Source organism: Culex quinquefasciatus, chromosome 3 (genome assembly GCF_015732765.1).
Source record: "Culex quinquefasciatus strain JHB chromosome 3, VPISU_Cqui_1.0_pri_paternal, whole genome shotgun sequence".
NCBI lineage: Eukaryota > Metazoa > Arthropoda > Insecta > Diptera > Culicidae > Culex > Culex quinquefasciatus.
Window position 1 is genome coordinate 40017372 of NC_051863.1, and position 27588 is coordinate 40044959.

Consider the following 27588-nt stretch of genomic DNA (forward strand, 5'->3'; position numbering starts at 1 on the left):
TGATAAGATTAAATTAATTATATTCATCAACATTTTCCATACTATAGTAAACGAACTTTTTGAACGTATCAAAACATTATGAAAACTTCTTCTTGAAGTTCTTTGATAAGTTTTCTTCTCTTTGAAGTTCTTTGATAAGTTTTCTAGCATGGTGATGACTGTGAATACACCCCAGTTTACGGTATCTGGAATTGAAAGATTTTTTTTAATTCAATTATTTTATCGTTTTAGTGCTAGATTTTGTTTTCCAATTCATTCCAAGTTCAAATTCATCAATTGAATCAATCTAATCCGGCTCGAAAAAAGAAGTGTGCACAAATTTCTATTTTTAGTGTTAGCCTAGTGTATCACTGTTAGTTTGTCAGTTGTAAAGTAACGTAACACATCAGAAAAAAAGCAACTCCAATCCAAAACCGATACTTTACTTCCAATTGAATGCTAGAAGCTTGTTCAATGCCATCTTGGCAAGGCACAAAGTCTTATCATTAGTGAAAGTAAAGTAGATAAGCTTTGAGAGAAACAGAGCCAGAGAGAGAGAGAGTGCTTTTTCCCTCAGAGGACGTCGAACTTTTCCTTTGAAATCGCTGCCGCAGGTGCGCTTTCCGTTTCAAGTGCTCCGGGTCTTTTCAAAGTCAAAAGACGCTGCTTGGGTAGGAAATTTCTTTTCGAAAGCCAGCTCTATTGGTTGCGGACTTGGACAGACAGTACCGATGGAAGCTTGATGTGGCCCGTTGTACTGAATTGCACTCGCTCCAAAGTAGTGTCCAGTGATGCGAGCAGACCTTAAAAAGAAGCTGCTTTGAGGGAAACTCCCCGGGGGGGGGGGGGGGGGGGGGGTGATCCAGCAACAAAAAAAAAAGACAGGAAGCTATTGAACAGATTGATGCTGCCTGAAAGGCACTGTTTCAAAGTAGAGTAAATTTTAAAATATTTATTTAGCTTTGAGTAACTGCATATCACTCAAAAATAAATTAATACGATTTTAAAAGTTTCATTTCAAGTTGTCAATCGATTCTGCCGAACCTGACAAATTACCGGAAGAAATGTTGGCATTTTCAGCAAGCCATTTCCAGCAAATGCTGCACTCGGAAAACTTTTTCAATATGTCGCCCACCTTTCCGGAAGTCCAGATGTCCACCACAGATCCAGGCAGGCCAGGTGAGCGAATGGGAAAATCCCCGTCGAATGTTTGCTCACCGGGGTGGGTTCAATCGAGCGGACAAACACAAACGGAACGTGAGCGGTTTTTTAAATATCGTAAAACGGGTTTTAATTGCTGTTTAACGTTTACTTTGGCGCGAGGCTGTGTGCTGACATGACGTGGGCTTAATTAAAAAAAATAAGAATTTATTGAGGGGTTCAGGCAGGTATGATATTTTAAAATCAATTAATTGCAAATTAATTATATATTCGACAAAAACTCAACAAACATGCATTGTGATAAAAACAATTAATGATGAAAAAGAAGCAAGCAGAAACAGATTTTATTGAATTGGGTCCTATATTATTGCTCACAACGAAAAAGCTAATTTTTCTGAGCACAATGACCCTTTGAACGATCGCAAAGGGGAAATTCTCCGCCAACTCACACAGCAGTTGCCCCGATCCCTCTTCGATTTGCGTGAAACTTTGTCCTAAGGGGTAACTTGTGTCCCTGATCACGAATCTGAGGTCCATTTTTTGATATCTCGTGACGGAGGGGCGGTACGACCCCTTCCATTTTTGAACATGCGAAAAAAGAGGTGTTTTTCAATAATTTGCAGTCTGAAACGGTGATGAGATAGAAATTTGGTGTCAAAGAGACTTTTATGTAAAATTAGACGCCCGATTTGATGGCGTACTCAGAATTCCGAAAAAACGTATTTTTCGTCGAAAAAAAACTAAAAAAGTTTTAAAAATTCTCCCATTTTCCGTTACTTGACTGTAAAAATTCTTGGAACATGTCATTTTATGGGAAATTTAATGTACTTTTCGAATCTACATTGACTCAGAAGGGTCATTTTTTCATTTAGAACTAAATTTTTCATTTGATAATTTCGTGTTTTTTCTAACTTTGCAAGGTTATTTTTTAGAGTGTAGCAATGTTGTACAAAGTTGTAAAGCAGACAATTACAAAAATTTTAGTATATAAACATAAGGGATTTGCTTATAAACATCACGAGTTATCGCTATTTTACGAAAAAAAAGTTTTTAAAAAGTTGGTCGTCATCGATCATGGCCGTTCATGGTCACCCGCGACAGACACTGACGACGAAACGAAGAGAAACGCAAAAAGTAAATTTTTTTTTTCACTTAAAAGTGAACAAAAATGTTTTTTTAGCTAGAGTGTATGACGGACGATATTTTATGAACCAAGTTATAATTTTCCGTTGCTATTTAAGTTTTCAAAAGTATTTCCGAAATCCAAAAATCTCTTTGTATTTTTGGACGTAATCTCTAAGAATTGATTAAAAACTTGAATGAGATTTAGTGTGATATATCTAGACTGTTTGTTCGATAGGTTTGAGATTTTTCCGTGAAATGTTATGACATTATATTGTTCAAGTGTTAAAGGTACTTCAAGAAGATGTTTTTTTTTATTTTAATAGGTTAAAATAGATATTCGACCATATTACTTAATGTAAATTAAAGCAAAATTTAGCGTGACGTTCTCCAAGGATAAAACCTAGTTAAAAAACACTTTTTGCAATTTCTCTACGAAACTGTCAACTATTCCTGTCCTTCTGGAGAACGAAACAGCCTACTTTTCCAAACCATAAAAACAGAATGAAAAATTAATACCTGTTAACACCAGAGCTGAAAAGTTCTATTTTTTCTCATTTTAGTTGCTGAAAAGTTGAACTTTTCAACACTCGTATCAAAAAGTAATTTTTTTCAACATTTTTTTGTTTTGAACGGTATATTTCTTAACACATGAATGATTGAATTTCATTCAAAACGTATTTTTTGGAATTGCAAAAAATGTTGTAAGAAACTTGTTGCAAAACATGACTTTATAATTTTTAATGAAATTTTTCAATTCCTTAAAAAAAAATCATGTTTTAATACATCTTGAATTGTCATCCGAAGAATATTTTGACAACCTTGCTGGTTGATGAAAAAGCCTCTTTAAATAACAGTTTATGTTATCATAACAAAATTTGTTATTGGTCTGATATTGGTTGACAGCCATAACAACTTTGAAATAACATTTTTTGTTATGGAAGAATATCTCCAACTGTTATTGGGATGATCGGATTAGTTGTTAAAATAACAAAAAATAATAACAAAAATTTGTTCGAAGAATAACTAAAAATGTTATAAGTCTGTTATTACAATTTCAATCCAATAACAAAAAAATCATAACGACGAATAACAAATCTTGTTATAAATAATATAATTTTCTAATATCAAAAAATGTTATTCCCACGTTATTTCCGTCTGCTCGGGTCTCCTATTGAGTAAATGAAACTATTGTCATGAATCTTTTCAAGCTCTTTTAAATTTGATTATTAAAATAAATTGAAAATCAAGCATTTTTTTAAACGTTGAAATTAGGTGCATAAGCCCTCTAGAAATGTAAGGCTTGATAAAAAAACTAATTTGATCCACCTTTTTGCAAGGCGCCTTCCTCACTCTTTACCAACAATGGGTAATATGAGATTTAATGGGTTTGAACACAAATTTCGTCTAATTCTGATTGCATCCGGAATAAAAAAATACACAAATATTACTTAAGTTGTCATAACTTAAGGCATGGTTGCCAGATCTTCAATGTTTTGGACTCGTTGGAAAGGTCTTTCGATAACGGTGGGTCGGATGATGGATCCGAATATTGTTTTCATACATTTAAGTGAGATCCGGCTTTAAAAAAGTACATAAATACCACTTAAGTGGTCATAATTTGAGACAAAGTTGCCAGATCTTTAATATGTTGGGCTCATAAAAAAGCATGTTTGATTACCTAAGCAACAATGGGTCGGATGTTGGATCCGTTAAAAATTACATAAATATCGCGATTTAAGATCTGGAAACCCTGTTTCAAGTTATGACCACTTAAGTCATAACATGAACAGGGTTGCCAGATCTTAAATGTTTTGAACTATTGGAAAGATCTTTCGATAGACTTAAAAACTATGAGTCAGATGATGGATGATGGATGATTATTACAATCAGTTAAGTTGGATCTGGCTTCATAAAAGTAAATAAATATCAATAAGTGGTCATGACTCGAGATATGGTTGCCAGATCTTCCATGATTTGGACTCATTGGAATGATATTTCAATTACCTATCCAACGATATGTAAAATTATGGTATATGAATCAATTACCATTTATCCACTTATCCAACTTCCGAGTATATGACGAAACACATTTTTATGCATAACTTTTTAACTACTTATCGTTATTTGAATTTGTATAAAACTCGATCTATTGGACCCTAAATCAAGTCGAATGCAACTGGTTTGACTTAAATCGGTTCAGGAGGAGAAAAAAAAACAAACAAGTTTTTTTGAATTCATAAAAGTACACATGAACTGTTTGAATTGATGCCGTCAACTGGGACGAATATTGTCTGAATAGTTTTTGTTATATCCAAAACCAATTACAAAATATTTGAATAATGTGCAAGCCTAAACAGTCGCTCATGGGTCTCAATTTGCCCCAAATGACAGTGATCCATTTTATTTTTTATTGAAATTTTATGCAATTTCCTAATTCTGAATCAACTATACCCGGGTAGACGGTAATAAGAAAATTCATGCCATTTCAATAACAAATACTGTTGAAATAACAGAAAGTGTTATGGAATCATCCTGAAAAAATCATTTTTTGCAAAAGAGTTTAATAACAGTTTATGTTAATACGAAATACGAAATCATAACAAATTGTTATAAATATCATAAAAAATTATTGGCCTAGTATTTTCAAACATCAAAAAATGTTATTCCCAAGTTATTTCTGTCTGCTCGGGTCTACCTATAATTTTAGCAACAAAAAATGCATGGTTCGATTGAATTACAAAAATTAATTCGAGATACGTTTTTGGTAAAATTTCAAACAAAAAAAAATCATAATTGCCAAAAAATTAATGCAGACTTCAGTGAGTACACCAATGACACACAAAATCTTCTTTGGTCATAGTGAAGCCCCACAAAGTTTGAGTTTAATCATAGATTCCACATAGAAAGCTCATCTGTTGAAAGCAAGTTAAACTTCTTTTTTTTCTAATTGTCTTCACAACTGCTACTAAACTCTACCCCAATCTTGCACACCAATGAGGCAGGTGCCAAAACCCAAGCGATCGATTACGGTAAAGATTTATGGACTCTGGGGTCCCTCTTTCTGCCAGGTCCAGGGAAATGGGACCAACGTACTCGTTGTCCTTTTTCCTTTAGTTTTTGTTTTCATGCCCTTGCTTACAAACACAATAAAACGATAGCACTTCGGAGGGGCCGTGCTATCTTGTCAAACGTGATTTAAAACTCTCTTTCATTCCTGAGATATCAATAAAAACCCGTAAAAACTCCGAGCAATGTTGACACTCGCCATACAGAACGTAGTTCCGGTATGGTTTGCTGTTTAGCCCATTCTTTAAATTTACGAACAATTCACCAAATGTGTGTCCCAAAACGACATACGACAAGATAGCACGACCACATCAACATTCTGAATCACCTTTTGGCGTTACCTTCACTTGCTAGACAAATCTCTTTTATCTTCATCGTGATTGTGTGGGTGTGCGTGTGGATGAATTTAGTTGTGTTAAACCAAAGAAGGGAGTATGTCACTAAAACCTACACTCACACACAGCCACAAAACAACAACACAAAAATCCGTCAGAATTCGGAAGGACACCGGAGAGTGTCGTAAAAACGCAAGAAGGACATTAGAATGCGAGGTGTGCAAAAGAGGAGCGGCAGCTTCTTGAATAAGGGAGAAAAAAGAAAAAAACTCAAGACAAAGCCAAACACAACGAAAACTCCAACAAAGGCCCAAAAGGTTGGCCAGTGCAAGAGTCAAATTCCATGAATTTTTAAAAACTACCCCGCCCTGCCTCCGTCCCTTCCATCCACGTGTGGCAAAAAGGCCACAGAATTCACTGAAAGTTTATTGTTTTCTGGGGGAGATTGTGTTGGCTGCTTCTTTTACTTCGGAGTCCTTTTTCTAAAGGCAGCCCCAGAAATGAACTTCTTGATGAAGGGAAAAACAGCAGGTCAGAGTGCACGCACCAGGTAGGCAGAGCAAACACACTTACCTGCAATTTTCCATTGATTGAGCAGAGGGACAAGTGTTCAATCGGAATCAAAAGGAAAACAAAAATCAGACAGAAACATGATACCAACATGTTGGATGCCCCGGAGGACTTTCAATTTTATGCGGTACTGAAAGGGAATTGAATTTAGATTGAACTTTCATTCGAATTCGAAAAAAACACTGAAAGCTGAAAAAGCAACTGTAAATAATGAAGACAGACAAAAAAACAAGTTTGGTTTGACTCACAAGTTGAGATTAAAAACATTGTCTATTGTGTTAGAAAGGGCATCCTGAGACAAAGGTTTTCGGGAAACAAAAGCATATCAATTTGTTGATTTTTAATGAACAAATCAAAACTACCAAGAACTTGTTCCCCTAGAGATGATAATAGACCAAATAAAGAAAGTTTCTTTGTTTAAAATTTAAGAGCATTTGAGTAATGACGACTTGATTTTTAAACAACATTATTGGGTGAAATTATAAAATTCTGTTTTGATCTTGTCTTGAGCTATCAAGTGTACTTATCATTACTTGAAAATATACACAAAAATACGTATTTTTCGTGTATTTTGAAAATGCAATGTTTCTCGAAATAAATACTGAAAATTGTTGATATTGCAATTTGAATACCAAATGATCGAGATTTTTCATAAATTTCAAAAGTAATTTTTTAAATACTTTAAATTTTTACAAAACTGCGTAAATTTTAGTTTTTTACAATATGGATATCAAACGATCGGGATTTTTTCCTGCATTTCGAAGGTTATAAGATAATTTTTAAAATACCCATTTTTTCATAAAACTACATATTTTTGAAAAAAATACTACAAATTCTATTTTTTCTCAAAATGGGTGACGAATAATCAAAGCAATCTATTTGAAGAGACTGACAAATTTATTGACAGCTGGAGCAATATTGATATCGAGAAGATCGACAGCCAGAGCGTCCACTGTAGTATCTTTTTTTTTTTTGAAAATATTCAAGATTTTCACGAAACTACATATTTTCGAAAAAAACACTCAAAATTAAGATTTTTACAATATGGATTTCAAACGATCGGGATTGAAAATACTCATTTTTTCCACAAAACTACGTATTTTTGATAACTGCTCAAAATTTTAGTTTTTTTTTTATAATATGGGTATCAAATGATCGAGTTATTTTAATAAATTTCGAAAGATAACATTTTTTTTAAATGCTTAAAAATTTCACAAAACTAAGTAATATCTGATTTTTTTTAATTTCAGAATTTTAAATTGTATTACCTTGGAAATGTTTGAAAAATGTCGATTATTTGTTACCCAGCTGAAATTTTTAGTGTTTTTTTCGAAAATAAATAGTTTTATGAATGTTTTGAGTATTTTCAAAAAAGGTTATTATTACATTCAAAAACTATGAACAAATTCCGATCATTACCCATATTTTGAAAAACTGTTTTTTGAGTATTTTTTCGAAAATGTGAAAATTTTGAGTATTCAAAAAAAAAATCTTGTTATTACACTCACAAAAAATAGTTACAATCTGAAAAGTTTTACCCATTTTCAATCATGTTTTACTCCAAATACTCGATTTTAACCATTTTTACTAAATTGAATGATTTTTCTCCAAAGTTTGTACGGATAATTAGTGCGGTTTGGTCTTCCTACATATTGCATGCAATTTTAAGTTGTATGTAAGAACGACGGACCACCCTAATTCTTCAAACAAACTTTGGGAAAAACCCGTTCAGTCCTGTCTTAACACTTTTGAATAATTCAAAGTGCATGTGTGTCTGTGCCTGCGCAGTCATTTTTATCTTTTTTGCAGGTCAGTGAAGTTAATAAGTGAAATTTGTGTAAACTTTGCTCAACTTCTTGAAAAGGGTATTTTCTGATTTCGCGGAATCACGACCCTCATTTGAAAAGAGCTTAAATTATATTATTCAGTCCTTTTTGAAATGCAATTGGTGATTTCTTTAATCTAAATTATTTTTGTTTCTAGGATTTAAAAAAAAATCACACAAGTTTCATTTTTTTAACATTGATCCTGGTCAATGGATTCCAAGATATCATCGATTGGAAAACTCATTAATGGTTTTACATTTTCATTATCCGCAACCAAAGGTCAGATCAACAACCATATACGCAAATTATAGAGAATTTTCGCAATTTTTTTAAATACAGTTGGACGCTATTTATGAAAACTAAATTATGACAATTTTTGTTGAAAATTTTTAAATAAACTTTCATTAGAACTTTCTCTATTTTACATTTAAAATTACATTTTGATTTATACTGCTTGCATTTTCAATGCTTTAGAAAAACACTTTGAAAAAGGCAATTATAATTAACACTTAAGTAGACATAGCTTTTGAAAGAGCTTTAATATTTTAAATCTTCAGGACTCGTAGGAAAGTTCCATTGAATAGCATTCGGAAAATTTATGAAGAGTGGCTTTTGTTGCTGGTTTTTGAAACATTAATTTCGATGAGCTTAACTAAACTTTCTGATTTTAAATAGAGACTCATTGGAACCCAAGACGGATTGGATGAGACCAAAACGGTTAAAAATTCTGTCCTGCTGGTCCGGAGATTATTGAGTGACTTTTTTTTTGCACATCCCTACACACTCCCACACAGAAATTTGCTCAAAACTTGGTCGATATGTCTACGTGAGGGTGGGTCCAGGATGTCAAACTAAGAAGTTTATTTTTCGACTGATTTTATAGCCTTTCCTCAGTTAGATGAGAAAGGCATAAAATGTATTTTTTTGAAGTGGTTATTTTTTAGAATGTAGCTTTTTTTCTCTGAATAGCCCTAATCATAACCTATAAATTTGCCGATGACCCCAATTTGATCAAAAATTTTCTTCTCGAATTCTTTCTGAATGTTTTCATAGAACTTTTCTATGAAGAAGTATGAAGATACTTATAATGCAAAATGCTGTCGAAACTTATCCGACTCCATCTCCAGCTTAGACGGAGGAATAGACGATTCCAACTCCGGATCTTATAAATAAACCAACTCTGATTACTTAACAGACGGTTGAGAGCAAACTGGTCTCATTTCGGATTGGAAAGAACAAAGTCCTCGATTAAACATCCAAATGCATCGCCACAAAATAGTGTAATTTCTTCAAGCTTGTACCATCAATGTAATAAGTTTAGCTGTTCTTATTGAAACTTATGAAATCACTGTGACCAAAACTATAAAACATACTGCCAGATTGAGAGAACTTGCCTCTTGGTTGGATGCTACGCTGCTTTGAGTGTTATTCCTGTTCTCACCTGCACCCGCATCGAAGCACACAGGTGTCAGTTGAATTCCAATTTCACGTGATATTAGAGTGTCCATTGAAAGGCGAAATCAGCATACCGTGAAACAGATACACATAAACTTCAATTTGATTCCACTCTCTACCTACAAGTGTATGCATTCCCTAAAAAAACATCAAACGAGGCATCTTTTCAATCTAGAATCTCCCAGAATTGCATCCTCCCTAGCAGAGGAGGGGTCTAGCTCATTTCCCCGAATGACATTTCCCCGAATGCCATTTCCCCGAAAATCATTTCCCCTAATTGGCCACATCCCCGAATACCACTTCCCCTAATCAGCCACATCCCTGAATGCCATTTCTCCGAATATCATTTCCCCTAATCGGCTATATCCCCGAATGCCATTTCCCCTAATCGGCCATTTCCCCGAATGCCATTTCCCCGATGTGACACTTACGCTAATTGCCGTTTATTTAAATTTAAATTTTCCCGAATTTTCATATTCCCTATTCTTTATTTTCGCTAAAGCCTTTTTCCATGACCAACAGTTATTTTCTCTCTCAATTTTACCGAACAAACAGCTTTTTCGGGTATTCTGTTGATTAAATGATGTAAATTGGGTAGTAAAGCCCTTTGTCAATTTTTTTTGAACAACGGTAAGAAACACGATTAAAAAAGGTGGGAAAAGTTATCCTACAGATGGTTATCCTAGGAATAATTTATAGCGCTATGGCGGCCATCTTTATGGCATGCGGGATAACTTGTCATGGTTATCCCAGGAACAATTTTTAAGAGAGATTCCAAAAATTCAAAAAAACGAACAATTAACATTACCTGGACATGTTTCTTGGCAAAACTTACTGCCCTACATTCCTGGAGTATGAAAATTTGGATGTGAATGAAAAAATCCAGAAATATTTGATCTACAAATATTTTAATTCAAATATTCAATAAATTTGAAAATCCTTCTAGGATGGGACTCTGGGTCATTTCCCGGACATGTATTTAGGCAAAACTTGTTGCCCTACATTCCTGGAACATAAAAATACAACTTGGCATGAGGCCATGTGGAAGAAAAAAAATCCAGAAATATTTTAACTTCAAATATTTAAATTCAAATATTCAATAAATTTGAAAATCCTTCTAGGATGGGACCCTGGGTCATTTCCTGGACATGTATTTAGGCAAAACTTGTTGCCCTACATTCCTGGAACATAAAAATACAACTTGGCATGAGGCCATGTGAAGGCAAAATATTCCAGAAATATTTGAACTTCAAATATTTTAATTCAAATATTCAATAAATTTGAAAATCCTTCTAGGATGGGACTCTGGGTCATTTCCTGGACATGTATTTAGGCAAAACTTGTTGCCCTACATTCCTGGAACATAAAAATACAACTTGGCATGTGGCCATGTGGAGGCAAAATATTCCAGAAATATTTGAACTTCAAATATTTTAATTCAAATATTCAATAAATTTGAAAATCCTTCTAGGATGGGACTCTGGGTCATTTCCTGGACATGTATTTAGGCAAAACTTGTTGCTCTACATTCCTGGAACATAAAAATACAACTTGGCATGAGGCCATGTGGAAGAAAAAAATTCCAGAAATATTTGAACTTCAAATATTTCAGTTCAAATATTCAATAAATTTGAAAATCCTTCTAGGATGGGACTCTGGGTCATTTCCTGGACATGTATTTTGGTAAAACATGTTGTCCTACATTCCTGGAACATAAAAATACAACTTGGCATGAGGCCATGTGAAGGCAAAATATTCCAGAAATATTTGAACTTCAAATATTTTAATTCAAATATTCAATAAATTTGAAAATCCTTCTAGGATGGGACTCTGGGTCATTTCCTGGACATGTATTTAGGCAAAACTTGTTGCTCTACATTCCTGAAACATAAAAATACAACTTGGCATGAGGCCATGTGGAAGAAAAAAATTCCAGAAATATTTGAACTTCAAATATTTTAGTTCAAATATTCAATAAATTTGAAAATCCTTCTAGGATGGGACTCTGGGTCATTTCCTGGACATGTATTTTGGTAAAACATGTTGTCCTACATTCCTGGAACATAAAAATACAACTTGGCATGAGGCCATGTGAAGGCAAAATATTCCAGAAATATTTGAACTTCAAATATTTTAATTCAAATATTCAATAAATTTGAAAATCCTTCTAGGATGGGACTCTGGGTCATTTCCTGGACATGTATTTAGGCAAAACTTGTTGCTCTACATTCCTGAAACATAAAATACAACTTGGCATGAGGCCATGTGGAAGAAAAATTCCAGAAATATTTGAACTTCAAATATTTTAGTTCAAAATTCAATAAATTTGAAAATCCTTTAGGATGGGACTCTTCATTTCTGGGTATTTTGGACATGCTGCCCTACATTTGAACATAAAAATACAACTTGGCATAAGGCCATGTGGAGGCAAAATATTCCAGAAATATTTGAACTTCAAATATTTTAATTCAAATATTCAATAAATTTGAAAATCCTTCTAGGATGGGACTCTGGGTCATTTCCTGGACATGTATTCAGGCAAAACTTGTTGCCCTACATTCCTTGAGCATAAAAATACAACTTGGCATGGGGCCATGTGGAGGGAAAAAATTCCAGAAATATTTGAACTTCATATTTTTTAATTCAAATATTCAATAAATTTGAAAATCCTTCTAGGATGGGACTCTGGGTCATTTCCTGGACATGTATTTAGGCAAAACATGTTGCCCTACATTCCTTGAGCATAAAAATACAACTTGGCATGAGGCCATGTGGAGGAAAAAAAATCCAGAAATATTTGAACTTCAAATATTTTAGTTCAAATATTCAATAAATTTGAAAATCCTTCTAGGATGGGACTCTGGGTCATTTCCTGGACATGTATTCAGGCAAAACTTGTTGCCCTACATTCCTTGAGCATAAAAATACAACTTGGCATGGGGCCATGTGGAGGAAAAAAATTCCAGAAATATTTGAACTTCAAATATTTTAGTTCAAATATTCAATAAATTTTTTTTCTTCCACATGGCCCCATGCCAAGTTGTATTTTTATGTTCCAAGAATGTAGGGCAACAAGTTTTGCCTAAAAACATGTCCAGGAAATGACCCAGAGTCCCATCCTAGAAGGATTTTCAAATTTATTGAATATTTGAAGTTCAAATATTTCTGGAATATTTTGCCTCCACATGGCCTCCTGCCAAGTTGTATTTTATGTTCAGGAATGTAGGGCAAATGTTTTGCCTACATGTCCAGGAAATGACCCATCCCATCTAAATTTTCAAATTTGAATATTTGAAGTTCAAATATTTCTGGAATTTTTTTCCTCCATGGCCTCATGCCAAGTTGTATTTTATGTTCCAGGAATGTAGGGCAACAAGTTTTGCAAAATACATGTCCAGGAAATGACCCAGAGTCCCATCCTAGAAGGATTTTCAAATTTATTGAATATTTGAATTAAAATATTTGAAGTTCAAATACTGGAATATGCCAATGGCCTCATGCCAAGTTGTATTTTATGTTCAGGAATGTAGGGCAACAAGTTTTGCCTAAATACATGTCCAGAAATGACCCAGAGTCCCATCCTAGAAGGATTTTCAAATTTATTGAATATTTGAAGTTCAAATATTTCTGGAATTTTCCTCCACATGGCCTCATGCCAAGTTGTATTTTTATGTTCCAGGAATGTAGGGCAACAAGTTTTGCCTAAAAATGACAGAGTCCCATCCTAGAAGGATTTTCAAATTTATTGAATATTTGAAGTTCAAATATTTCTGGAATTTTTCCTCCACATGGCCTCATGCCAAGTTGTATTTTTATGTTCCAGGAATGTAGGGCAACAATTTTGCCAAATACATGTCAGGAAATGACCAGAGTCCCATCCTAGAAGGATTTTCAAATTTATTGAATATTTGAATTAAAATATTTGAAGTTCAAATATTTCTGGAGGCCTCATGCCAAGTTGTATTTTATGTTCCAGGAATGTAGGGCAACAAGTTTTGCCTAAATACATGTCCAGGAAATGACCCAGAGTCCCATCCTAGAAGGATTTTCAAATTTATTGAATATTTGAAGTTCAAATATTTCTGGAATTTTTTTCCTCCACATGGCCTCATGCCAAGTTGTATTTTTATGTTCAGGAATGTAGGGCAACAAGTTTTGCAAAATACATGTCCAGGAAATGACCCAGAGTCCCATCCTAGAAGGATTTTCAAATTTATTGAATATTTGAATTAAAATATTTGAAGTTCAAATATTTCTGGATTTTTCCTCCACATGGCCTCATGCCAAGTTGTATTTTTATGCTCAAGGAATGTAGGGCAACAAGTTTTGCAAAATACATGTCAGGAAATGACCCAGAGTCCCATCCTAGAAGGATTTTCAAATTTATTGAATATTTGAATTAAAATATTTGAAGTTCAAATATTTCTGGAATTTTCCTCCACATGGCCTCATGCCAAGTTGTATTTTATGTTCAGGAATGTAGGGCAACAAGTTTTGCCTAAATACATGTCAGGAAATGACCCAGAGTCCCATCCTAGAAGGATTTTCAAATTTATTGAATATTTGAATTAAAATATTTGAAGTTCAAATATTTCTGGAATTTTTTTCCTCCACATGGCCTCATGCCAAGTTGTATTTTTATGTTCCAGGAATGTAGGGCAACAAGTTTTGCCTAAATACATGTCCAGGAAATGACCCAGAGTCCCATCCTAGAAGGATTTTCAAATTTATTGAATATTTGAAGTTCAAATATTTCTGGAATTTTTTTCCTCCACATGGCCTCATGCCAAGTTGTATTTTTATGTTCCAGGAATGTAGGGCAACAAGTTTTGCCAAAATACATGTCCAGGAAATGACCCAGAGTCCCATCCTAGAAGGATTTTCAAATTTATTGAATATTTGAATTAAAATATTTGAAGTTCAAATATTTCTGGAATATTTTGCCTCCACATGGCCTTATGCCAAGTTGTATTTTTATGTTCCAGGAATGTAGGGCAACAAGTTTTGCCTAAATACATGTCCATAGGAAATGACCCAGAGTCCCATCCTAGAAGGATTTTCAAATTTATTGAATATTTGAAGTTCAAATATTTCTGAAATTTTTTTCCTCCACATGGCCTCATGCCAAGTTGTATTTTTATGTTCCAGGAATGTAGGGCAACAAGTTTTGCCTAAATACATGTCCAGGAAATGACCCAGAGTCCCATCCTAGAAGGATTTTCAAATTTATTGAATATTTGAAGTTCAAATATTTCTGGAATTTTTTTCCTCCACATGGCCTCATGCCAAGTTGTATTTTTATGTTCCAGGAATGTAGGGCAACAAGTTTTGCCAAAATACATGTCCAGGAAATGACCCAGAGTCCCATCCTAGAAGGATTTTCAAATTTATTGAATATTTGAATTAAAATATTTGAAGTTCAAATATTTCTGGAATTTTTTTCCTCCACATGGCCTCATGCCAAGTTGTATTTTTATGTTCCAGGAATGTAGGGCAACAAGTTTTGCCTAAATACATGTCAGGAAATGACCCAGAGTCCCATCCTAGAAGGATTTTCAAATTTATTGAATATTTGAAGTTCAAATATTTCTGGAATTTTTTTCCTCCACATGGCCTCATGCCAAGTTGTATTTTTATGTTCCAGGAATGTAGGGCAACAAGTTTTGCCAAAATACATGTCCAGGAAATGACCCAGAGTCCCATCCTAGAAGGATTTTCAAATTTATTGAATATTTGAATTAAAATATTTGAAGTTCAAATATTTCTGGAATTTTTTTCCTCCACATGGCCTCATGCCAAGTTGTATTTTTATGTTCCAGGAATGTAGGGCAACAAGTTTTGCCTAAATACATGTCCAGGAAATGACCCAGAGTCCCATCCTAGAAGGATTTTCAAATTTATTGAATATTTGAAGTTCAAATATTTCTGGAATTTTTTTCCTCCACATGGCCTCATGCCAAGTTGTATTTTTATGTTCCAGGAATGTAGGGCAACAAGTTTTGCCTAAATACATGTCCAGGAAATGACCCAGAGTCCCATCCTAGAAGGATTTTCAAATTTATTGAATATTTGAAGTTCAAATATTTCTGGAATTTTTTTCCTCCACATGGCCTCATGCCAAGTTGTATTTTATGCTCCAGGAATGTAGGGCAACAAGTTTTGCCAAAATACATGTCCAGGAAATGACCCAGAGTCCCATCCTAGAAGGATTTTCAAATTTATTGAATATTTGAATTAAAATATTTGAAGTTCAAATATTTCTGGAATTTTTCCTCCACATGGCCTCATGCCAAGTTGTATTTTTATGTTCCAGGAATGTAGGGCAACAAGTTTTGCCTAAATACATGTCAGGAAATGACCCAGAGTCCCATCCTAGAAGGATTTTCAAATTTATTGAATATTTGAAGTTCAAATATTTCTGGAATTTTTCCTCCACATGGCCTCATGCCAAGTTGTATTTTATGTTCAGGAATGTAGGGCAACAAGTTTTGCCAAAATACATGTCAGGAAATGACCCAGAGTCCCATCCTAGAAGGATTTTCAAATTTATTGAATATTTGAATTAAAATATTTGAAGTTCAAATATTTCTGGAATTTTCCTCCACATGGCCTCATGCCAAGTTGTATTTTTATGCTCAAGGAATGTAGGGCAACAAGTTTTGCCAAAAACATGTCAGGAAATGACCCAGAGTCCCATCCTAGAAGGATTTTCAAATTTATTGAATATTTGAATTAAAATATTTGAAGTTCAAATATTTCTGGAATTTTTTCCTCCACATGGCCTCATGCCAAGTTGTATTTTTATGTTCAGGAATGTAGGGCAACAAGTTTTGCCTAAATACATGTCAGGAAATGACCCAGAGTCCCATCCTAGAAGGATTTTCAAATTTATTGAATATTTGAATTAAAATATTTGAAGTTCAAATATTTCTGGAATATTTTGCCTCCACATGGCCTCATGCCAAGTTGTATTTTTATGTTCCAGGAATGTAGGGCAACAAGTTTTGCCTAAATACATGTCCAGGAAATGACCCAGAGTCCCATCCTAGAAGGATTTTCAAATTTATTGAATATTTGAAGTTCAAATATTTCTGAAATTTTTTTCCTCCACATGGCCTCATGCCAAGTTGTATTTTTATGTTCCAGGAATGTAGGGCAACAAGTTTTGCCAAAATACATGTCAGGAAATGACCCAGAGTCCCATCCTAGAAGGATTTTCAAATTTATTGAATATTTGAATTAAAATATTTGAAGTTCAAATATTTCTGGAATTTTTTTCCTCCACATGGCCTCATGCCAAGTTGTATTTTTATGTTCCAGGAATGTAGGGCAACAAGTTTTGCCTAAATACATGTCCAGGAAATGACCCAGAGTCCCATCCTAGAAGGATTTTCAAATTTATTGAATATTTGAAGTTCAAATATTTCTGGAATTTTTTTCCTCCACATGGCCTCATGCCAAGTTGTATTTTTATGTTCCAGGAATGTAGGGCAACAAGTTTTACCAAATACATGTCAGGAAATGACCCAGAGTCCCATCCTAGAAGGATTTTCAAATTTATTGAATATTTGAATTAAAATATTTGAAGTTCAAATATTTCTGGAATTTTTTTCCTCCACATGGCCTCATGCCAAGTTGTATTTTTATGTTCCAGGAATGTAGGGCAACAAGTTTTGCCTAAATACATGTCCAGGAAATGACCCAGAGTCCCATCCTAGAAGGATTTTCAAATTTATTGAATATTTGAATTAAAATATTTGAAGTTCAAATATTTCTGGAATATTTTGCCTCCACATGGCCTCATGCCAAGTTGTATTTTTATGTTCCAGGAATGTAGGGCAACAAGTTTTGCCTAAATACATGTCCAGGAAATGACCCAGAGTCCCATCCTAGAAGGATTTTCAAATTTATTGAATATTTGAAGTTCAAATATTTCTGGAATTTTTTTCCTCCACATGGCCTCATGCCAAGTTGTATTTTTATGTTCCAGGAATGTAGGGCAACATGTTTTACCAAAATACATGTCCAGGAAATGACCCAGAGTCCCATCCTAGAAGGATTTTCAAATTTATTGAATATTTGAATTAAAATATTTGAAGTTCAAATATTTCTGGAATATTTTGCCTCCACATGGCCTCATGCCAAGTTGTATTTTTATGCTCAAGGAATGTAGGGCAACAAGTTTTGCCTAAATACATGTCCAGGAAATGACCCAGAGTCCCATCCTAGAAGGATTTTCAAATTTATTGAATATTTGAAGTTCAAATATTTCTGGAATTTTTTTCCTCCACATGGCCTCATGCCAAGTTGTATTTTTATGTTCCAGGAATGTAGGGCAACATGTTTTACCAAAATACATGTCCAGGAAATGACCCAGAGTCCCATCCTAGAAGGATTTTCAAATTTATTGAATATTTGAATTAAAATATTTGAAGTTCAAATATTTCTGGAATTTTTGCCTCCACATGGCCTCATGCCAAGTTGTATTTTTATGTTCCAGGAATGTAGGGCAACAAGTTTTGCCTAAATACATGTCAGGAAATGACCCAGAGTCCCATCCTAGAAGGATTTTCAAATTTATTGAATATTTGAATTAAAATATTTGAAGTTCAAATATTTCTGGAATATTTTGCCTCCACATGGCCTCATGCCAAGTTGTATTTTTATGTTCCAGGAATGTAGGGCAACAAGTTTTGCCTAAATACATGTCCAGGAAATGACCCAGAGTCCCATCCTAGAAGGATTTTCAAATTTATTGAATATTTGAAGTTCAAATATTTCTGGAATTTTTTTCCTCCACATGGCCTCATGCCAAGTTGTATTTTTATGTTCCAGGAATGTAGGGCAACAAGTTTTGCAAAATACATGTCCAGGAAATGACCCAGAGTCCCATCCTAGAAGGATTTTCAAATTTATTGAATATTTGAATTAAAATATTTGAAGTTCAAATATTTCTGGAATATTTTGCCTCCACATGGCCTCATGCCAAGTTGTATTTTTATGTTCCAGGAATGTAGGGCAACAAGTTTTGCCTAAATACATGTCCAGGAAATGACCCAGAGTCCCATCCTAGAAGGATTTTCAAATTTATTGAATATTTGAATTAAAATATTTGAAGTTCAAATATTTCTGGAATATTTTGCCTCCACATGGCCTCATGCCAAGTTGTATTTTTATGTTCCAGGAATGTAGGGCAACAAGTTTTGCCTAAATACATGTCAGGAAATGACCCAGAGTCCCATCCTAGAAGGATTTTCAAATTTATTGAATATTTGAAGTTCAAATATTTCTGGATTTTTTCCTCCACATGGCCTCATGCCAAGTTGTATTTTTATGTTCCAGGAATGTAGGGCAACATGTTTTGCAAAATACATGTCCAGGAAATGACCCAGAGTCCCATCCTAGAAGGATTTTCAAATTTATTGAATATTTGAATTAAAATATTTGAAGTTCAAATATTTCTGGAATTTTCCTCCACATGGCCTCATGCCAAGTTGTATTTTTATGCTCAAGGAATGTAGGGCAACAAGTTTTGCCAAAATACATGTCCAGGAAATGACCCAGAGTCCCATCCTAGAAGGATTTTCAAATTTATTGAATATTTGAATTAAAATATTTGAAGTTCAAATATTTCTGGAATTTTCCTCCACATGGCCTCATGCCAAGTTGTATTTTTATGTTCCAGGAATGTAGGGCAACAAGTTTTGCCTGAATACATGTCCAGGAAATGACCCAGAGTCCCATCCTAGAAGGATTTTCAAATTTATTGAATATTTGAATTAAAATATTTGAAGTTCAAATATTTCTGGAATATTTTGCCTCCACATGGCCTTATGCCAAGTTGTATTTTTATGTTCCAGGAATGTAGGGCAACATGTTTTACCAAAATACATGTCCAGGAAATGACCCAGAGTCCCATCCTAGAAGGATTTTCAAATTTATTGAATATTTGAATTAAAATATTTGAAGTTCAAATATTTCTGGAATTTTTTTCTTCCACATGGCCTCATGCCAAGTTGTATTTTTATGTTTCAGGAATGTAGAGCAACAAGTTTTGCCTAAATACATGTCCAGGAAATGACCCAGAGTCCCATCCTAGAAGGATTTTCAAATTTATTGAATATTTGAATTAAAATATTTGAAGTTCAAATATTTCTGGAATATTTTGCCTTCACATGGCCTCATGCCAAGTTGTATTTTTATGTTCCAGGAATGTAGGACAACATGTTTTACCAAAATACATGTCCAGGAAATGACCCAGAGTCCCATCCTAGAAGGATTTTCAAATTTATTGAATATTTGAACTGAAATATTTGAAGTTCAAATATTTCTGGAATTTTTTTCTTCCACATGGCCTCATGCCAAGTTGTATTTTTATGTTTCAGGAATGTAGAGCAACAAGTTTTGCCTAAATACATGTCCAGGAAATGACCCAGAGTCCCATCCTAGAAGGATTTTCAAATTTATTGAATATTTGAATTAAAATATTTGAAGTTCAAATATTTCTGGAATATTTTGCCTCCACATGGCCACATGCCAAGTTGTATTTTTATGTTCCAGGAATGTAGGGCAACAAGTTTTGCCTAAATACATGTCCGGGAAATGACCCAGAGTCCCATCCTAGAAGGATTTTCAAATTTATTGAATATTTGAATTAAAATATTTGAAGTTCAAATATTTCTGGAATATTTTGCCTCCACATGGCCTCATGCCAAGTTGTATTTTTATGTTCCAGGAATGTAGGGCAACAAGTTTTGCCTAAATACATGTCCAGGAAATGACCCAGGGTCCCATCCTAGAAGGATTTTCAAATTTATTGAATATTTGAATTTAAATATTTGAAGTTAAAATATTTCTGGATTTTTTTTCTTCCACATGGCCTCATGCCAAGTTGTATTTTTATGTTCCAGGAATGTAGGGCAACAAGTTTTGCCTAAATACATGTCAGGAAATGACCCAGAGTCCCATCCTAGAAGGATTTTCAAATTTATTGAATATTTGAATTAAAATATTTGTAGATCAAATATTTCTGGATTTTTTCATTCACATCCAAATTTTCATACTCCAGGAATGTAGGGCAGTAAGTTTTGCCAAGAAACATGTCCAGGTAATGTTAATTGTTCGTTTTTTTGAATTTTTGGAATCTCTCTTAAAAATTGTTCCTGGGATAACCATGACAAGTTATCCCGCATGCCATAAAGATGGCCGCCATAGCGCTATAAATTATTCCTAGGATAACCATCTGTAGGATAACTTTTCCCACCTGATTAAAAACCATTTCTGATGACGTTTTTTTATTTATGCAAAAAAAAAGTTATTAACAAGACAACATTTTTCGATGGATCAAATATGGTCCCCTTGGAACGAGCTGTCAAGTAGGAGCTTTTCTGCCAAGAAGGGCCGGGAAGTGAATTTTTAAAAATTGAATTAAAAATCCATGTTAAATCCTTTGCGGTCGTTAAAAGAGTCATTGTACTTTAAAAATAAGCTTTATCATTGTGAACACTAATATCAGCTTAATTTTAGGACCCAATTACAGTCCAGACTCGATTATCCGAAGCCTCGATTATCCGAAGTTTCGATTATCCGAAGTTCGATTATCCGAAGTGAAATTTTTCCGAGGCCTTCGGATAATCGAGTTGTTGTGTGTTCAAGAACCCAAAAATCGAACAAATAGGTTCAGGCTGGTACAAATTTTATTTAAAGTTTTTGTTGATTATACTTTTTGCCAAATCCAAAACTAGCAATGTGAATAAAATGATCAGTGTGAACGGGGTTCTGTACTACGAAAATCGCACGGTATGTTTTCTGAATCATAAAAAATAACAAAACTTCTATTGCATTATTATTATCATGTCTATAAGTAAAAAGTATTTGGTTTGAGAATATATAACAAAAAGTCTGTAACAATATTCATTGTATATGAATGAATAGTACCAATCCTTTCAACACTCTTTCCCCCCTAAAATGCTACGTCTGTTCTGAGTGAATCCAAAAAGAAAGTTGATCATTCAAGGCCAATACGAACCTTTCAAGAAATATTATATGTGGTTTGATGTGATAAAAATTGCCATCATTTTTTTTCTTATAAAATGCTATTTCCCCGGACGCGGTCAAGCGGAAATGCCTGGTGCCCAGGAGCGCGCGCGCTCCGGGGCACCGGGCATTTCCGCTTGACCGCGTTCGGGGAAATGGCATTCAGGGAAATGACTATTCAGGGATATGACTAATCGGGTAAGTGGCATTCGGGATTGTGGCCTATTCGGGAAAATGACTTTCGGGGATGTGGACGATTAGGGGAAATGGGAAATTCGGGTAAATGGAATTCGGGGAAATGACTATTAGGGGAAGTGTCTTTTCGGGGAAGTGGCATTCGGGGAAATGTCCCTTCGGTAATATGGGTTTCGGGGAAATGTCATAGATTCCAGAGGAGATAGCTGGTCGATGGCTCGTTCGTTTGATCGATGTCCAGTACCTGCTCTCTCCCCCTCGTTGATGGATAGCCCAAGTATTTGTGGAGCATTTCACCTGTTTTGCTGTTCCAAATATGCCGAGGAGAGTTGGTTTACACGTCGGTTCTTCAACCTGCTAGAAAACAGGCAGAAAAGGAGAACGAGTACGGCACACATAAATGCTTTACTAGGGCAGGTACCTGGCCTGTGCCGCTAGTACCTGCACAACCTTACGCCTTGCTCCTAGATTTGTGTGTGTGTGTGTGTGTGTGTGTGTGTGTGTACTGCCAGCCAGGATCAAGAAACCGAAAGGTGAAAAGGCCAAAATCCTGGTGCCAGCAGGAAGGCAGCAGTATAAGCATTAAAAGTTTAAGCCTCATTTGGATTTACGATCTGTGAAGAATTTTCAAACTCACTTGGTGGTGGTGGTGGTGCGATGCGACTGTCGGTGAGCATTGCGCGCCAGTACGCGGTGTGCGGACTGTGCAAAGGTAGAGCAGCACTACTATTAGAACACAGTGGTGCGGTCGTGCAGTACGGCGGAGCGTGGTGCGAAACGTGCTCGCGGAAGATGAGAGAGGGAGGGAAATTTGAAAGAGAGCACGTGGGCATGCGAGAGCTGTATGGTTCTCGGGAGTCAAGATTTGCTCTACTTGGATGGTGTTTCGAATAAAAAAGAGTACACAAAAAAGTTCAATTCAGACAGTCCAGTTCCGTTCATCACGGCAGAAAAAAATATGAATTGAAAAATGATAACATACGATGCAAAACTGAAAACATTAATTTATTTTTTGTATTTTTTTCGATTTTTTTTGTAATTTTGTTCGTTTTTTTTTTGTATATTTGTTCGATTTTTTTGTATTTTTACGATTTTTTTGTGTGTTTTTTTTCGATTTTTTTTTGTATTTTTTAATTTGGCTGAAACTTTTTTGGTGCCTTCGGTATGTCCAAAGAAGCCATTTGCATCATTAGTTTGTCCAAAAAATGATACACAATAACACAAAACTTGATTAGCAAAAACCACTTTTAATTTTTTTTATGATATGTTTTAGAGGACATCAAATGCCAACTTTTCAGAAATTTCCAGATTGGGCAAAAAATCTTTGATTGAAATATGAATTTTTGAATCAATACTATTTCAATATATTTATCGCAAAAAATTATCAACTTCATTTTTCGATGAAAAATTGAATTTGCAACCAAAAAGTACTAAAGTGAAATTTTCATAAAGTGTACCGTTTCAAGGTATAGCTATTTCTAGGTAACTTTTTTGAAAATAGTCTCAGTTATTCATATTTTTAAATGAGTGCCCCCCACCTTACAAAAAAAAGTTTTGAATGGCTGAGAAAATTATGTATAATTAACTTTTTTGAACTTAGTTAATACAACCCTTAGTTGCGAGATATTGTCATGCAAAGGTTTAAAATAGGAAAATTGATGTTTTTTAAGTCTCACTCAAACGACCTAATGGACTAATGGTCCAATTTCCCATGTTAAAATATAAAACATTCGTGAAATTTTTCGACACTTTAAAAAAAATCGAGACTTTCGAAAGGGCATAATATTCAATGGATATTGTATCATTTATTTTTCCTTCCAAAGTTGTAAACGTAAATTTGAAGAGTTTCCAAATGAAACCGTGATTTTTACTTTTTGAACTCTGTTCCAAAATAGATGATAAATGCAAAAAATGTTTAATATTTTTGAAAAAAAAAAATGATTACAGTTGATTTCAATTCATTCTTTTTTTGTGAATTTTAACGTTTTAAATAAATTTAGTCATAGCCCCTAAAAGAGCACTCAGCTAGCAAAATCTAAACGTAGAAATATGTACCCTCCCTGCAAAGGCTTATGAATTGATCTCAGTTGAAAGGTTCTCCAAATCTCTGAATTGCAAATGTAACCTCCTGGAACAGAACTAAATTCTAATAAAACCCCAAATTGCAAAAAAAAAAATTAGTCACTTTTAAGCTTTTAACATATTTAGAGTTTTGGAACCACCGATTGGAAAAACTTGTAGAACTCTGAAAATTTTTAAAGGCTTTATTGATTAGTTGATTATTTTCACTGTAGCATGAATTGGAAAAAAATGCATTAAGGGGTTGCATACATGTAAATCGCCAAAAATTACAAATTAACTTTTTTACAATTTAACTTTTTTTAAATCTGTTTTCACATTTTTATTCAATAACAAAACAAATTTAAAGACATTTGGTTTTATCATTGCCGATATATAGCTATTTGAAGTTAGCAGTTTCAAAAAAACGGGTGTCACGATATTTTTACACTGATTTGACCAAATCGGCTCAAAATTGTAGTGAAGAATCGTTAAACAAGTCCCGTGGGCATGATAGAGGCTGATTTTCAAAAAGTTTATTTTAAAAAAAAGATAAAAATATTTTTATGCTTTTCACATAAAAAATCACCCGTTTTTGATTTTTGTATTTTTTGAAAACGCTCAATGAAGAGGAGGGAGTCTTCACCCAAAATTTTAGCCAATTTGGTCCATCTCATCTCGAGATATCGTGGCACACGTAAATCAACTAGGTTTTTCAGAGAAAAACGCTCATAAAGTTTGACAGTCCGCTTTGCGCATGGCACAATTTTGAGCTTGAATCGTCTGTTACTCACTTAAATCATGAAATATCTTTATAAAACTTTCAGGAGTGATTGAAAATCATCTTCTAAGTGGATTTAATAAATTTTTGCATCATGAAATTTTGAGATTTTAAACAGATATGTAAGCCCTTAATGGATTATTTTTTCCGCGAATAAAAAAATGTTCAAATTATATATTTTCAAGCGTTTATTGTACAATTGCCACGATTGGGCTCGTTAAAATAATTTCAAATGTTCGTGAAATTTCCATTTACAGCTCGGCATAGAGTTTTTTTGTCATTTTTTCCGGAAAACTTATTTATTTCAATGTTAATAATAGTGTTTAATGTGCTTGTTTAATAACTTGAAATAACCATTTGACTACCATTTTATTTTGAATGCAGCATTCCAAAAGAAAATGTTATTAACAACATTTACAATCATAAAGTTTTTTTTTTTAGAATTGCTTCATTTTTTAAATCATAGCTTCTTTTAGTTTCATTTTCAAGATTATTTAATAAATTTTCAACTATTAAAATGAGTTCCTATTCTCTTTGTTTTTTTTTTGAAAAAATCAAAAATTTCCCACTGGTTCTATTTGTTTTTGAGATGTTAGCCCTCAATCTAAAGAAACAATAAAATTGTGTTTTTTTTTGTGGAACCCTGAACCAAAAACTAGATTTTTTTTCTAAGTGCCAGTTCATTTCTAAATATTACCTGATCATGTCCCTGATCATATGACTATATCAAACTTTGTCGAGGACATCAAAACGATCAGATTTTTTTATTGTCAAATATCCAAATTGATGCGTGTGTATTATCTTTCCTAGAAAATGTATGGTTACTTCTGTGGAAAAACCAAAGATTTTTTTTTTCAAATGGAATACATGGACAAAGTTTAAAAATAATCAAAAACAGACAAAGTTTTAAACTTATTAAAAAAATATTAAGAACAGTCAATTTGTAAAAAAAAACAATAAATCCTCCTTGGCCCCGTCGAGGGAAGATTACCCAGGGCTGAGAGTTGAAACTCTTAATCAAATTTATGGGATATTGGACGAGCTTTCTGGTAAAAATATTTACGAGACTGAAAAACCAAATCTGGAATGGCCAAAATAATAATTTTTAAACTGCTGTACTGCACAAGGATTGGACTCAGGGCAATGATCAACATGGAGACTTTTGTGTAAAATTGTCTGGAGAATCGAATCCCGCGTCAGGTTTTTGGAAATTGTGACGATTAGACCACTTTTTGGAAAAGCAGTTTTATAAATGATGTTTGTATTTTTTTTTTAGTAGAGACATAGGTTCCATCCTGCATTTTTCGTGAATCAATTTGTAACATCTTAGGCTCCTCAAAAATGTTGGACGAAAAAAATCTTGATTTCACCTTTTAATACATGTGGCGTGTTATTTATTTATTATTATTTTTTTTCAAAAGTCCCGTCAAATTTCCTACAAGTTTGTGTTTACCCCCCCCCCCCCCCTCCTTCCCTTCCTCCTCTTTATTGACTTTATTTTTGAACGATCCCTAAGGGTTAAAAAAAAACATTCCGATCTGCCCTACTGATTTTTTCAGTAAGTTTTCGATAAATTTAACTTATTTTTTTTTATTTAATTAAATTAACTTATTATACGAGCACTGATCGTTTTGTTTCGTGGACGTTTTTGAACGATCAAAAACGAGAGTAGATTAGGGAACATTATTTTTTTTCAATTTGATTTGATTTTTTTAACCATCCTTGAGCGAACTCTGTCCCACTGTTTCACCCCACAAAACCATAACAACACAGTGTGTCAGTGCAATGTGCGCTTGCTTTCTCGCAAGAGCGAACCGAGCACATGCTGCAAGGACAATCGCGTGCAAGGTTTCCCCACTCTCCGAGCAGAGCAAAATTTTCCCGAGAGAGAGCGAAACTCTCTCCACTGCACTGCCCTTCGCTGAAAGCACGCACGCGAATGGGGCACGTTCTCAGACTTTTACTCTCCCTTCCGATGCAATAACTCTCTGCTCACGGACAGTTCTCTCTTTCTCTCTCTGTTTTTCAGTTTGTTTGCCCGGTGGCGGTGAGCAAACCAGCCTCCCAACGGTTGGACAGTTCGGCGCGCCGACCAGTACAGGATCACCGCCGGAACGTTGCGGAAGTGGGTGCGTTGTAGGTCGATTGTACCGATCGAAAAATTGCCAAGGAAAAAGGAGTCGCGAAATTTCCCGTTCTCGTCTTTGTCGTGCCGTCGTGTGACTTCGGACGATTGTGAGTTCGTGCGTGCGTGCGTGTGTGTGTGTCACAAGAATTGGCGCGAAACTTTCTACACACGTGTGTGTCGTTTTTTCCCTTTTTTTTGGGATACAAAATAAAAAAAACACGAAGGAAAAGCTCTGCGAATCTTTCTACTCGATAAACGATCGTCCCGGGGATGAAGTTTCGCCAATCGGAAGGATTATTGTGTTTCCGTTGTACGGGCACCAGTGCTCCTCAATAAGGAGTGTGTGAGTGTGAAGTTGTGCTTCTGTCCGTGTGTGACACCGGGTAAAGGAAAGGCTTAACCGGAAGCTGAAGAAGACGAAGAACAAGCAGAAGATCGCGTGAGGGAAAACCAAAAGGAGAAACATTGTCATTTTCCGGCTGACTGCACTAAAGGAAAATTGCTCGGAACCCTCCCCCCTGCCCCGCCCTGCTCACCGTAGTGGATTTAGTGGACGACTTTCCGCGAAGGACATCCCCGGACGGAGAATATTTCCAAGGTAAGGCGAATTAATCCGGAACCGGTGTGGGGACCGGATAAGCGTGCGGGAGGTTGGACCAAATTTTCCGCCGAACTGCAATCAATCATCGGTTGGTGGTTGGAATTTTTCCCTTCTCTGTGACAATCGGAGGTAAAAATTTATGGAATTCATTAGTGGTCACCGGTGACATTTCTATTATCCTGAAAGGTAGCCAGAAGCTGGACTGGAAATAGAAAAGGCCATTTTCTGACGAAAAATCGAATTGAATTTCATGTTCTGCTAAAAATTTACTT

At 34.7% G+C, this 27588-nt stretch overlaps 1 protein-coding gene across 4 annotated transcripts in view; it reads left to right on the top strand.

The window, feature by feature from the left end:
• LOC6049643 (connectin) overlaps positions 1 to 27588 on the top strand; it is a 438570-nt gene that overhangs the window by 275118 nt on the left and 135864 nt on the right. For all 4 annotated transcript variants that reach the window (XM_038265773.1, XM_038265774.1, XM_038265772.1 and 1 more), the window contains one exon: positions 26617 to 27313. The gene's annotated coding sequence lies outside the window, so the exon portion shown is untranslated. The remainder of the gene's footprint in view (positions 1 to 26616; positions 27314 to 27588) is intronic.